This window comes from Dipodomys merriami, unplaced genomic scaffold (assembly GCF_024711535.1).
Source record: "Dipodomys merriami isolate MVZ:Mamm:240054 unplaced genomic scaffold, mDipMer1.0.p SCAF_85, whole genome shotgun sequence".
Taxonomy (NCBI): domain Eukaryota; kingdom Metazoa; phylum Chordata; class Mammalia; order Rodentia; family Heteromyidae; genus Dipodomys; species Dipodomys merriami.
In genome coordinates, this window is record NW_027206457.1 from 5,335,872 (window position 1) to 5,348,908 (window position 13,037).

Genomic DNA, 13,037 nt, shown 5'->3' on the forward strand with positions numbered 1-13,037 from the left:
CTCTCTGCTCTCTCTCTGCTCTAGCTCTTTCCTCTCTCTTTCCTCTCTCTTTCCTCTCTCTTTCCTCTTTCCCAGCTCTTTCTCTTTCCCAGGCCTTTCCCAGCCACGTGGAGTGCCAACCTTGCCTGGTCCCATCAGGTCTACTGAATAAACCTACCCCTTACCTGAATACCATGTGAGTGCTACTGTTCTTACCCCCTCTCTCTGCTCTTTTCTAGCTCTTTCCTCTCTTTCCCAGCTCTCTCTCATTCCCAGGCCTTTCCCAGCCACGTGGAGTGCCACCCTTGCCTGGTCCCAGCAGGTCTACTGAATAAACCTACCCCTTACCTGAATACCACGTGCATGCTGGTGCTGTTCTTACTCGGCTGCCTCTTTTAAAAACCTAACATAAATGGTGCCGAATCGATACCATTGCTGGTGCTGTTCTTACTCAGCTACCTCTTTTTAAAAACCTAACAATAACTGTTCAGGGAATCTTTCTTTTCCTTTTATTATCAGGGGTCCCTTTTTCTAGAACTCTCTGTGCTTCTGGGATAACTCCTTCTAGCTTAGTTTAATTCATTAATTCTGCCTGTTGTAACATATCTGGAAATTTTAAATTTCTATATTTACTATGAGTGAGTCGCAAAACTGCTTGTGAAGTTGTAGGAGTTTCTGGAGGCAGTGTCATATCAGATGATAGATTGATTGGGGCATTGCCCACATTTAATCTTTGGTCCTAGTCTTTATTATTCAGAGAAGCCGTCTCTATTGGACTGGAAAGGAACAACATGCCCTGTTCTTGGATCAATAGAAAAATAGCCAAAACGAGAATAAAGACAACGAATGTACAGCCAAGATGAATATAATAAGAATAAAGGTAGAGGCTATAAAGGTGCAGCCAAGTGTATGGGAAGCCTTGAACCAACACTCCCCTTCCTGCAGGCATGCTTCCTTGAAGCTTATGCTTTGTCTGCGAGATCTCTCATGCAAACTCCGCAGGGGGTGACATGGCACTTCCCCATCTAATGTCCATACCTGTCCACGTTCTAGCTGGACAGGTACTTACTTTCTTGCCTTTGTTACCTGCTATTTACAGGAAATGATCAAGGCCTCTCACCAGGCCCCTAGCGACTCCAATCCAGCCCTAGCTTCTTACTGGTTATGACCTTATGCTCCAAATAGAACTTTTCTGGCTTGTGGCCGGGGTGTGTTTTCCTGTCATTCGTATCAACTGTTCCTACTACCTTGTCAGGCTTTTGACTGATCTCACTTTTTCATGTTTCTCTTTAACAGGATAACAGTCTCTGGACACTACTGGGAGCATGTCCAGGCCATCCTCCAGCCACCAAGGCTTCATTTACACCACCCTGCCCTGCTCAGCACAGACTTGGACCCTGAAGACCTCAGCCACAGTGACTCCTCAATGCCCTCATGTCAACAGGAAGTAGCTAGAAAAGACCACAATATCCTTCAACTTTTTATAGTCCTTCTGGGTTTCAAATGATGGGAATCTGCTTTGTTCTCATAATTCCATATTGCTGCCTACTTAGATCACTCCTTTTATGTATCCAAAGACCCTATATGAAGGACTTGCCTCTTGGCCCATTCTTTCTATGTATCCAAAGATAGATTATGAAGGATTGACCCCCACCCTGTTTTCCCAGGTGCAAACAGATAGCAGGCAAGCCACCAAAGATAAGTGCAGACTGCTTGATGCAGGCAGGGCAATCTATCTAAGCCTAGCTGTAAGCATTCCATTGTGGGCCCAACTGAAAAGCTCCCCACCTCCCTAGACCTAATGGGTTTCTCATTAACCTCCTTGCTCAGACCTCAGGAAACCCAGCCCCTCTCCCAGTTCTTATACACAGTTCCAAGCCTGCAGAAAAGCTGTATCCCTTGCTGCTCTATCTCAATAAACAGTCCTTGCCTGTGGAAGATGGAGTCTGACCTGTTCCCTTCCTTTCTCCTCCATTTTCCTAACACTGAGACTCTTAGCTCCAATCACCAGCAAAAAGCTGGAAATAGAGATATAGCTCAAGTGGTTGAGTGCCAGCCTTGAGCAGAAAATCTTACAAGAGTGAGGCCCTGAGTTAAGGTTTCAGTACCAGCAAAAGAAAAAAGGAAGGAAGGAAAGAAAGAGAGAGAGAAAAGAAAGAGAGAAAGAAAGGAGAGAAAGAAAGAAACAAAGAAAGAAAGAAAGAAAAAGAAAGAAAGTATCCCAGTGGGGGTGGGGGAATTTGGTTTAGCTCAAAGTGACACTGTCGCAGCATTTTTTTCCCAAGTCACACAAGATATGGCCAGGACTTTGGGAACTGACTACTACCTTCTTTCTGCCTGGATGCCTCAAGCATCAGGAAAGGTAGAAAGAGCCAACTAAACCTTAAAGAGAACTTTGGCTAAATTGTGCCAAGACCAAAAAAAAAAAGCCTAACTCCTCTGCCTTACTTCTTACCTCCTTGTCCTGGGTGGATAAGAAATACTCACAGACATAAACTTCAACTTAGCCTTTTTGAAATGCTATTTGAAAAACTCGTCCTCTCTAATGACTTGCCTTTATGAATTCTGGAGGTCTAAGGTTTAGAAAAAGTGCAAACCAGAAGAAATTCCTTCTGATACCTATTCCTGCCAGCCATTGGAGGACCAGAAACTCCTATTCAAGAAGACTAAGAGATGCCAGGTGCCAGTGGCTTACGCCTGTAATCCTAGCTACCCTGAGGATCTGAGGATTGCGGTTCAAATCGAGCCCAGGCAGAAAAGTCTGTGAGATTGTTATCTCCAATAAACCACACAGAAAACCAGAAGTGGCACTGCAGCTCAAGTGGTAGAACACTACCCGTGAGCTGAAGAGCCGAAGGACAGTGTCCAGGCCGAGTTCAAGCCCCACAACCGACCAAAAAAAAAAAAAAAAGACTAAGTTCTTCATTGATCTAAGATCATAGACCCAGGTATCCTAAGGCATCATTTGTTTTGGCCTTAGTTGTCCTGGTGCCCTTGTTGTATAAGGAATTGCTTATTTCCCTCTGGTTGGAATTCTTCCTTCTGCTAAATGGGACCACCTCTGGTAACATTCACCATGATGCATCTTGAAACCCTCCTCTATATAGTCTCTTTCTATTCCACTTGTGGCCCAAGCACTGCCTTGAACACAGTTAATTGCAATAACTTTCAATCAGACAGATTGCTGGGTCTGTAAGAAGGATCCAACAGGGACACTGGTTTCATCAGGCTCTTTTACCCAATGAGGCTCTAACAAAATTATTTCTTCAGGCCTTTGTGGAGGAGTCTGAGCAAAAATTCTTCCTTTTCCCATGTCCCAATTTTGTACAAAAATGAACAAATTCTATCAGCAGGATGGGATTCAGTAACCTGTCAGGTCTTCCATTAACATTATTTGGCACATCATTTAACATCATTTGTTCCTGCAAACAAGTCTAAGGAGGTATTTATTTATTTGTTGTTATTTTATTTTTGCTCAAGGAACTCTTCAGTTCTGGGTATCTATTATATTTGGGTCTCACATAGGGGCTATTCTTCTGCGGTTACTAACCTATCACCCTGCCTATCAATTGGGAGGGATCGTGCTCCTTTGCCTACTTCTCTTTGATGTGGATTTTGTTAATTGAAATACCTGATGCCGCCGGGCACTGGTGGCTCACGCCTGTAATCCTAGCTACTCAGGAGGCTGAGATCTGAGGATCACGGTTCAAAGCCAGCCCGGGCAGGAGAGACCGTGAGACTCCTATCTCCAATAAACCACCAGAAAACCGGAAGTGGTGCTGTGGCTCAAGTGGTAGAGCGCTCGCTTTGAGCTGAAGAGCTGAGGGACAGCGCCCAGGCCCAGAGTTCAAGCCCCATGACCGACAAAAAAAAAAAAAAAAAGAAATACCTGATGCCCAGATCTATAACAGAACAAAGACAATTCCAAAAGAGGATAGGTCCAGTGCCAGTGCCCTTAATGACTGGGACGTTAGGGCTAGCCAGAAGAACTGACTCCTCATATACATTAGCACAGCTTGACAAGGCTCTCAAGGAGTTATTCAATGGGATTCCATACACTGACTCAACAAATAAATTTGTTAGAAGACTTGGTTTTACAAAATAGTAGGGCCTTATGTTAACAGGCATATGTGTCTACCAGAAGGATGAATACTGTTTTATATTAATACCTCAAAAAGGTCATAGATCACATAAGTCAAGCTTCTGATCTAGTAGACAAGGTTAACAGTTTTTTGTTTTGTTTTGGTCAGTCATGGGGCTTGAACTCTGGACTTGGGCACTGTCCCTGCGCTCTTCAATTCAAGGCGAGCACTCTACCACTTGAGCCACAGCACCACTTGTGGATTTTGAGTGGTTTATTGGAGATAAGAGTCTCGAGGACTTTCTCGCCCAGGCTGGCTTTGAACCATGATCCTCAGATCTTAGCCTCCTGAGTAGCTAGGATTACAGGCGTGAGCCACCGGCACCTTTTTTTGTTGTTGTTTTTTGTTTTTGTTTTTGTTGGTCATGGGGCTTGAACTCTGGGCCTGGGTGCTGTCCCTCAGCTCTTCAGCTCAAGGCGAGCACTCTACCACTTGAGCTACAGCGCCACTTCCAGTTTTCTGGTGGTTTATTGGAGATAGGAGTCTCACAGTCTCTCCTGCCTGGGCTGGCTTTGAACCGCGATCCTCAGATCTCAGCCTCCTGAGTAGCTAGGATTACAGGCGTGAGCCACCAGCGCCCGGCCAGGTTAACAGCTTATGTGGTTTGAATGGTGGGTTCTTTTACATATCAACTCCTAAAATGGTTATGGTCACTTACCAGATCTGTTGCAACTTCTTAGTGATTTCATCAATAAGGGGTATACCAGGTCACAGTCATAGTAAACAACTCTTCCTCCTACAGGGACTTCAGCCTGTGCCAGAAGTGCCTGAAGTCTTCTTAAATGACATCAGTTGTTGATGACAATAGTTCAGACATTTGGTTACTGACCATTCCTGGCTCCTAGAGACAGCACAGGATGAGAGATTGGATAGGTAAGGTCTATAGCCCCATCTTAGTGGTGAAATAGCCACAAAGAAAGGGTACTACTGAACTCCTTTAAAAAAAAAAAGAAAAGAATTGTAGGGATCTTGTCTCTAAGGGGAAGTTGAAGCCAGTTAACTACAGGGGAAAAAATGCTGAAACCAATTCCCTCTCCTAGTCTTACCCTAGCAGATGCCCATGAGTCCTTGTTCCTCACCAGTACTTCCCATAGACACTTTCATGACCTCCTTGGAGCAGAACGATTGCAGGCTAGTTCTAACCAAAGTGAAGCATCTGCATGGCAGAACCATATACATCCTTAGTCTAACCTTTGCACAACGAACTCCTACTTAAAATTCCATGCATATATGTTCCAATACCTACATATGCTTAGAACTTCAGGATGGCAACCTTGTACATGAGCAGATCTCTTCCAAAAATCTGCCAACCTATGATCCTCATTTCCTCACTATCATTACCATTAATTCCTCCCATATTCCCCGAGCCCTAGAAAACTGAAATTTTTTTTTAATTGTATTTTATTTTATTTGAGAACATACTGTACAGGGGGGCTACAATTACATGGGCAGGATAATGCATACATTTCTTACCAAGCATTGCAGCCTCCTCCTTTGTTTACCCTTCACTTCCCTTCCCCGCCTCCCCCCTCCCCCCACCCAATTTTACCCCCCTCCCCCCACCCAATTATACCCCCCTCCCCCCCACACACCGACATTGTAAAGCTGGTTTTGACATGACATTTTGTACTTCTCATTGTTGCAACAGGTCCACCTGAATCCTTAAACGACTTGTTTGCCCCCATCTCCTCCACATGTTATACTGACATCAAATATAGTGAAAGCGGGGGTTACACTGTGGGGGAGGGACATACAAAGCAACAAAGAAATAATCTTATAAATGCGTTAGAAACACATGCATGAAAGAAACGAAAACATTAAAATACATATTTAAGGGTTCATTTTCCTAACATCACATTATCTGACCTTTTCCGCTTGACTCATACCTATACTAGATATTGCAAATAAGGGAAACCATGGGACCTATGCTTCTTTGGGCCTGGCTTACTTCACTTAATATAATTTTTTCCAAACCTTTCCATTTCCTAACAAATGGGGCAATGTCATTCTTTCTGATGGAGGCATAGAATTCCATTGTGTATATATACCACATTTTCTTGATCCATTCATCTACTGAGGGGCATCTGGGTTGGTTCCATATCTTAGCTATGGTAAATAATGCTGCAATAAACATAGTTGTGCTGGTAGCTTTAGTGTGGTCTTGTTTGTAAACATTTGGGTAAATGCCCAAAAGTGGGATTGCTGGATCATAGGGGAGATCTATGTGAAGTCTTCTGAGGAACCTCCATACTGCTTTCCAAAGTGGTTGAACAAGTTTACATTCCCACCAACAATGAAGTAAGGTTCCTTTCTGTCCACATCCCCTCCAGCATCTGTTGTTGTTAGAGTTCTTGATTTTTGCTGTTCTAACTGGAGTGAGGTGATATCTCAATGTTGTTTTGATTTGCATTTCTTTTATGGCTAGGGATGTTGAACATTTCTTCATGTGTCTATTGGCCATCCTTGTTTCTTCTTCAGAGAAGCTTCTCTTTAAGTCTTTCGCCCACTTATTTATTGGGCAGTTGATTCTTTGAGGATTTGTTGTTGGGTGGTTTAATTTTTTGAGTTCCAAGTATATTTTAGATATGAGACCCTTGTCCGTTGTATGGCTAGTAAAGATCTTCTCCCAATCGGTGGGCTTTCTATTGATCTTGCCAGCTATGTCATTTGCCCTGCAGAAGCTCTGCAATCTTATGCAATCCCATTTGTCCAACCTTTCTTTGATTTGTTGTGCTTCCGGGTCTCTATTCAGAAAATTTCGACCTGAGCCAAGGAGACCTAGGGTTTCTCCTATTCCATCCTGTAATGTTTTCAGAGTGTCTGCTTTGAGTTCAAGGTCTTTGATCCATTTGGAGTTGATTCTGGTACAGGGTGATATATAAGGATCTAGCTTTAGTTTTCTACATGTAGTTAACCAATTTTGCCAGCACCATTTACTGAAGAGGCTGTCTTTCTTCCATTCTATTGTTTTAGCTTCCTTATCGAAGATTAGATGGCTATAGGTCTGTAGGTTCATTTCTGGGTTTTCAATTCTATTCCATTGGTCCTGAGGTCTGTTCTTATGCCAATACCAAGCTGTTTTGATTACTATGGCTTTATAGTAGAGTTTGAAATTTGGTATTGATATTCCTCCAGCAGTGTTCTTTCCGTTGAGGAGCGTTTTTGCTATTCGGGGTCTTTTATTGTTCCATATGAATTTTTGGATTGCCTCCTCTATTTCCTTGAAGAATGAGGGTGGAATTTTGATAGGTATCGCGTTGAATTTGTAGATAGCCTTGGGAAGTATTGCCATTTTCACGATGTTAATCTTGCCAATCCAGGAGCATGGGAGTTTTTGCCATTTTTTAAGTTCTGTGTTGATTTCCTTTTTCAAGATTTTAAAGTTTTCATCATAGAGGTCCTTCACTTCTTTGGTTAAGTTAATTCCTAGGTATTTTATTTTTTGTGGGGCTATTACAAATGGAGTTGCTTTCCTAATTTCAGCCACACTTTTCTCATTGTTGGCATATAGAAAAGCCATTGATTTTTGGGGGTTAATTTTATAACCTGCTACTTTGCCAAAGTTTTGAATCAGCTTGAGTAATTTGGGAGTGGAGTCTATGGGATTCTTTAAATACAAGATCATGTCATCTGCAAAGAGGGAGAGTTTTATTTCTTCTTTCCCTATTTGGATCCCCTTTATGTCTGCATCTTGTCTTATTGCTGTAGCTAGGCATTCTAATACTAGATTGAAGAGAAGTGGAGAGAGTGGGCATCCTTGTCTTGTTCCTCAGTTAAGAGGAAATGGCTTTAGGAAAACTGAAATTTTTAACAATCTACTTTGTTCAGGACCACCATTGTCCTTTATGTTGTACTTTCTCTCTATTAAGTCCTTGCTTTGCTACTTTGTTTTTTATGTGTGTCTTTATTTTAATTCATTGTTGGAGAAGGCAAAAATCTGGTATTTTTCACTTCAGCAACCACTTACCTGTAACAGTTTCAGTTTGGAACAATGAAAACTGACTAGATAATGAATCATAGTGATAGTTTCACAGTAATGAGTAAACCTAGCACCAGTGGCTCATGCCTGTAATCATAGCTACTCAGGAAATTGAGATCTGAGGACAGTGATTTAAATCCAGCCCAGGTAGGAAAGTCTGTGAGACCCTTATTTCCAATTAACTAAAAAAAAAAAATTAGCTAAAAAGAAAAAGCTGGGAGTGAGCCTGTGGCTTAAGTGGTGTAGTACTAACCTTGAGCAAATAAGCTAAAGGACAGGGCCCAAGCCTTGAATTAAAACCCCAGGACTAACACACACACACACACACACACACACACACACACACACACACACACACACACACGTGCACGCACGCACACAAATGCAATGGATATTTTACCACAGTAAAAAATGAATAATAATTTCCCTGCATGATGCAAGTAAACTTAAACAGAAAAAAATGGTGTAAATCTTAGGATGTTTATAGTTTAGTTTCAGAGACTACAGGGATTTAGTCATTTACAGGGATGTTAGAAGGTATTTACTTAGGATCTCCCCCCTCTCTTTCTCTCTCTTCCTCTCGTTGTCTCTGTCTTTCTCCTCTCCCATCCTTGCCCCTCATATGTTTTATTATAAGTTTGATCGTCATTTCATTGAGGTTCCTCTTGCTGTGAATCTCTTCAAAGCAAATCATTGCCCCTGTAACAAGCAAATATTCGCTGAGGTGAGCTGATAGTCAGGATATCTGTATCATTAACTTTCAACATGACATACAAAGTAGGTTGATGATAAAGTTACAAAGACAACAGCCACATTCAATTTTTATGTAATTTAATATTGAAACTGAACAAAGACAGATCACAGAAGTAGCCATCAGTATCACACTGGCAGGCATATTGGGGTCTGTAGCACCAACTAAACTAAATCTAGACAGTGAAAAGATGAAGGGAGAACAGGGCAAAAGAGAAGGCGCAACTGTTTAAGTGTCATGAGCAAATAAAACCTCTTTCATACAAAGTATGGTTTTCCACATTCCTTGATTTCTACCTCATCTTGCAGGGATATATAGGCTCTTTAAATTTTACTTCTGCCATGGAGACTACTTGGAAATTATTTCAGCAGCAGGGACTAACAGAAAAAGAATTCTTAGCATTAAACTCAGTGACTTTACTGAGTGCCCTAAAACACAGATAAAAATATTAGGCAATGATTTTAAATGATATTTCCAAATGGTTTACTCAAATTTCCCCTGTTTTTTTCTTCATAAAGCCATAGAACTTTTCATCCTGGGAAGCTTACAAAATAGTTTTTGGGAACTAATAACTTAGGAGAAAAAAATCAGTTGTGCAATACCATAAATCTTTATGTTTTATAATTCTCAATTCTTCTAGTTTTCTTACTTTATTAATTCTCCAGATACTCTTGTGTTGTATTCAGGAGCTCCCATAACCTGCTTCCTCCAGGTTTCATAATTGACTAGGATGATTGAGGAAAGCCCTATATTCACTATTATAGTTTCATATAAAGGATACAACTTAGGAACAAAAGTATGGGAAAGAAAGGATACAAGAGCTTCCATGCCCTTTCTGGGCACATGGATGCATTTTGTATCCCTTACATATATGTACAACCCCACATTCCAGAAATAGTAAATTTTCATATTTATCCATATATTTACTTCTGATAGAGGACTTCCACTTTTAAATCAATTTAATTTACTGTCCAGTGCTGCTTCATTTCAATGTGAAGAACTCCTTTTAGAATTTCTTGTAGGAAAAGATGTAATGATAATGAACATCTCTGTTTTCTATTTACCTGGAAGTGTCTTAATTTCTTCTTGATTTTTGAAGGATAATTTGCTAAATATAAAGTACTCAGTTTATAAGTGTCTCTGTGTCTCTGTCTCTATCTCTCTTTCTCTCTCTCTCTCTCTGGCCTGCAAAATTTCTGATGAAGAACTTGCTGATAGTCTTACTAAGGATTTCTTTTATATGATGAGTTAATACTTTGGTTTTCAAGATTTTCTACTTACTAAATCTTTGCCTTTCAATGTTTTTCTTTGTCTCTGTGTGAGAAACAGAGACAGAGACAGAGAGAGAGAGAGAGGGAGAGGGAGAGAGAGAGAACCAGGGTTTGATTTCAAGGCCTGGGAGATGTCTCTTGGCTTTTTCCTTCAAATGTGGAACTTTTAACACTTGAGCTGCAGCTTCTGGCTTTTTGCTAGTTAACTGGATATGAGAGTCTTTGAATAAGTTTTCAGTTATTAGTTCTTCAAACTAATTCTTTTCCTCTTCTTCTGGAATTCTCATAATGCATATACTGATCTACTTGATGGAGTCTAGGCCTCTTAGACCCTATTTATGTTATTTTCTTTTTTTTTTCTGATCTTCAGACTATTTTCAAGTTTGGTGATTCTTCTGTGTCTTTAAATCTACAATGAAACTCTTCTAGTAAAATTTACATCTCAGTTATTGTAGATTTCAGCTTTAGAAAGTTTGTTTGGTTTTTGTTTTTGTTTTTGATGGTGTTGGGAATTGAACCAAGGGCATCAAGCAAATGCTCTACCATTGAGCCACATGCCCAGTCTCTGGTTCTTTCAAAATTCTTTCTTTTGTTCTCTTTTTCTTGGCAGTACTGAAGATTGAACTCAGAGTCTTTCACTTACAAGGTAGATGTTCTACACCTCTATACCTTTAACTCCTTTTTGCATTGTTATTTTCAAGGTAAAGTCTTACTAAAGTTAGGCCAGCCTACTAGTGCTTCCTCATGTCACTGGAGATGGCAGGATGGGCCACTTTATCCAACCAATGTGCTAGGACCTGTATCTGAGACCAAAGACCCTGACCCTCAGATCTCAGACTCCTGAGCAGCTAGAATTAAAAGTATGAACCACCAGTGCCTGGGGATTCTAATCCTTTTCAACAGAATTCGTTTTGCATAATAGTGAACTTCATATACATGAAAACATATAATGCATGCTCAAAACCAGCCTGAGCAGACAAAGCTTTGAGATTAGCCAGCAAAAAATGTAGAACTGGAGATGTAGCTCAGATAGTAGAGCACCAGCCATAAGGAATTCAGCTCAAGCTCCAATAAAAAGAAAGAAAGAAGGAAGGAAGGAAGGAAGGAAGGAAGGAGGGAAGGAAGGAAGGAAGGAAGGAAGGAAGGAAGGAGAGAAAGAGGAAAAGAGAAAAATGAGTACAGAGGTTCCTTCAATGATTAGTTGGGGAAGACACTGACAGGAATGAGGCAGGAGGAAATTTCATGGGAAAATACCATTTTAATATGTAATGGTATCTGTTCAATTCATTTAACTATAACTCAAAACATAATGCATAACACATAATATTGTATATTTTACATCTCAATTGAAAACTAAAACAACAAAATTTAACTGGAATCTTTTTTCAATGCTGAACTCAGAGTCTGGGCACTGACCCTGAGTGCCACGCCGACCCCAGTAGAGTCTGCTTAGCATGGGAAACCATCTATCAGACCATGATAGGAGCCTCGAGACCTATCTCTGAGTTTTGGGACTTCACCGAAGTCTACCTCAGAGAATGGGGCTTTACAGAAACCTATCTCCAAGTTTTGGGACTTCACCAAAGTCTACCTCGGAGAATAGGGCTTCTAAGAGGCCTACTCCTGGGAAAAGGCTGGAAAAACCCCTGGGAAAAGATGTGTTTCTGTCTTTCTTCTCCTCATAAGAGTGCCTATCAATCTTTTACTGTTTCTGCTGTTCATTGTACTTACTCATTGTCAATGTTCCCTTATTCAAAGCTCTTTCTTAAGAGTGTTGATGACTCCAATATCTGATGAGTGTCTTAAAAATATGACTAACTCACCAGAGTTAAGTGCTACCCTGAAACCCCTCTTATGGAGGCTAGTAGACAAGCCATAAGCAAATATAAAAGTATTGGGGGTTTCACAAAGTCACTTCAGCAGAAGGAATTGTTTGTAAGAGACTTACAAAAAGTTGTAGGCGCGGCTAGAACAGAAGGAATGTATGGCAGTTGCTGAGATAACTACTTAGGAGAAAGAACTTCCTGGTACTCTCATTTACTAAGAGACTTGCTAGATCTAGGCCTCCGTAACCTTATAATTAAGGCCTCTATAGAAATAAGGTAATGGTGAGATGGTGACAAACGTCGAAACCCATTATATTTCTTAGAGATAAGCCGGAAACAAGTGCCTTTCAGGCGACCAGCTGGTGACCACCTAAGAATGAAGCCCTGCAGCAAGATTGTGTAAACTTTTGCCCTTTCAGGCGACCAGCTGGTGACCATCCAAGAACGAAGCCTTGCAGCAAGATTGTGTAACCTTTTGCCCCTTTTCTTATGAAGACTTCTGTTATAAAAGTTTGTTATCCTTTGCATTAAATCGCACTCAGCACTCAGCATCCACTCCTAATGTGTGTGAGTTGTCTGTTTGCCATCTCCCCATCCTATTCCAGGTTCCTCCCCTAGGTATCCTCCGTCGTCCCGACAGAACCCGGTCCGCGGCACCTGAGCTTTTTTCCTCAAGCCTAGTGTTCTACCACTTGAGCCACAGCTCCAGTTTCAGCTGGTTTTAGTGCTCCATAACTACCACTCAGGACATGAGATGGAACTATGCCACCCACTGAAGAAACCGTTTATATGCTCTCTCTCATTCAGAACCACCCTTACCTCAAAGTGACCACAATTATGAGAAAGGTTTCCTGAATTTTGTATGCTAAAGACAAATATGTTGTTTCTATTGTCTTAATATTACATTCAGATAGAAAATCATGGCTCACATTTTCTTTCATTGAATATTTAGTTTTCTTTCCATGAACCTTTTGCCTACCTGACAAAAGGTCCAATTGTGTTCCTTTCCTTTTAAAGGTCAGTGATTCATCCTGGGCACTGGTGGCTCTGGTCTAGAATCCTAGCTACTTGGGAGGCTGAGATCTGAGG

General features: G+C 41.1%; 1 long non-coding RNA gene across 1 annotated transcript; it reads left to right on the top strand.

Moving 5' to 3' along the window:
- On the top strand, positions 1-1,917 carry LOC138820232 (uncharacterized). Its single transcript, XR_011369793.1, has 2 exons — positions 1-175; positions 1,276-1,917. It is a non-coding gene; the product is annotated as an uncharacterized lncRNA (long non-coding RNA).
- Positions 1,918-13,037: the final 11,120 nt, after the last annotated feature.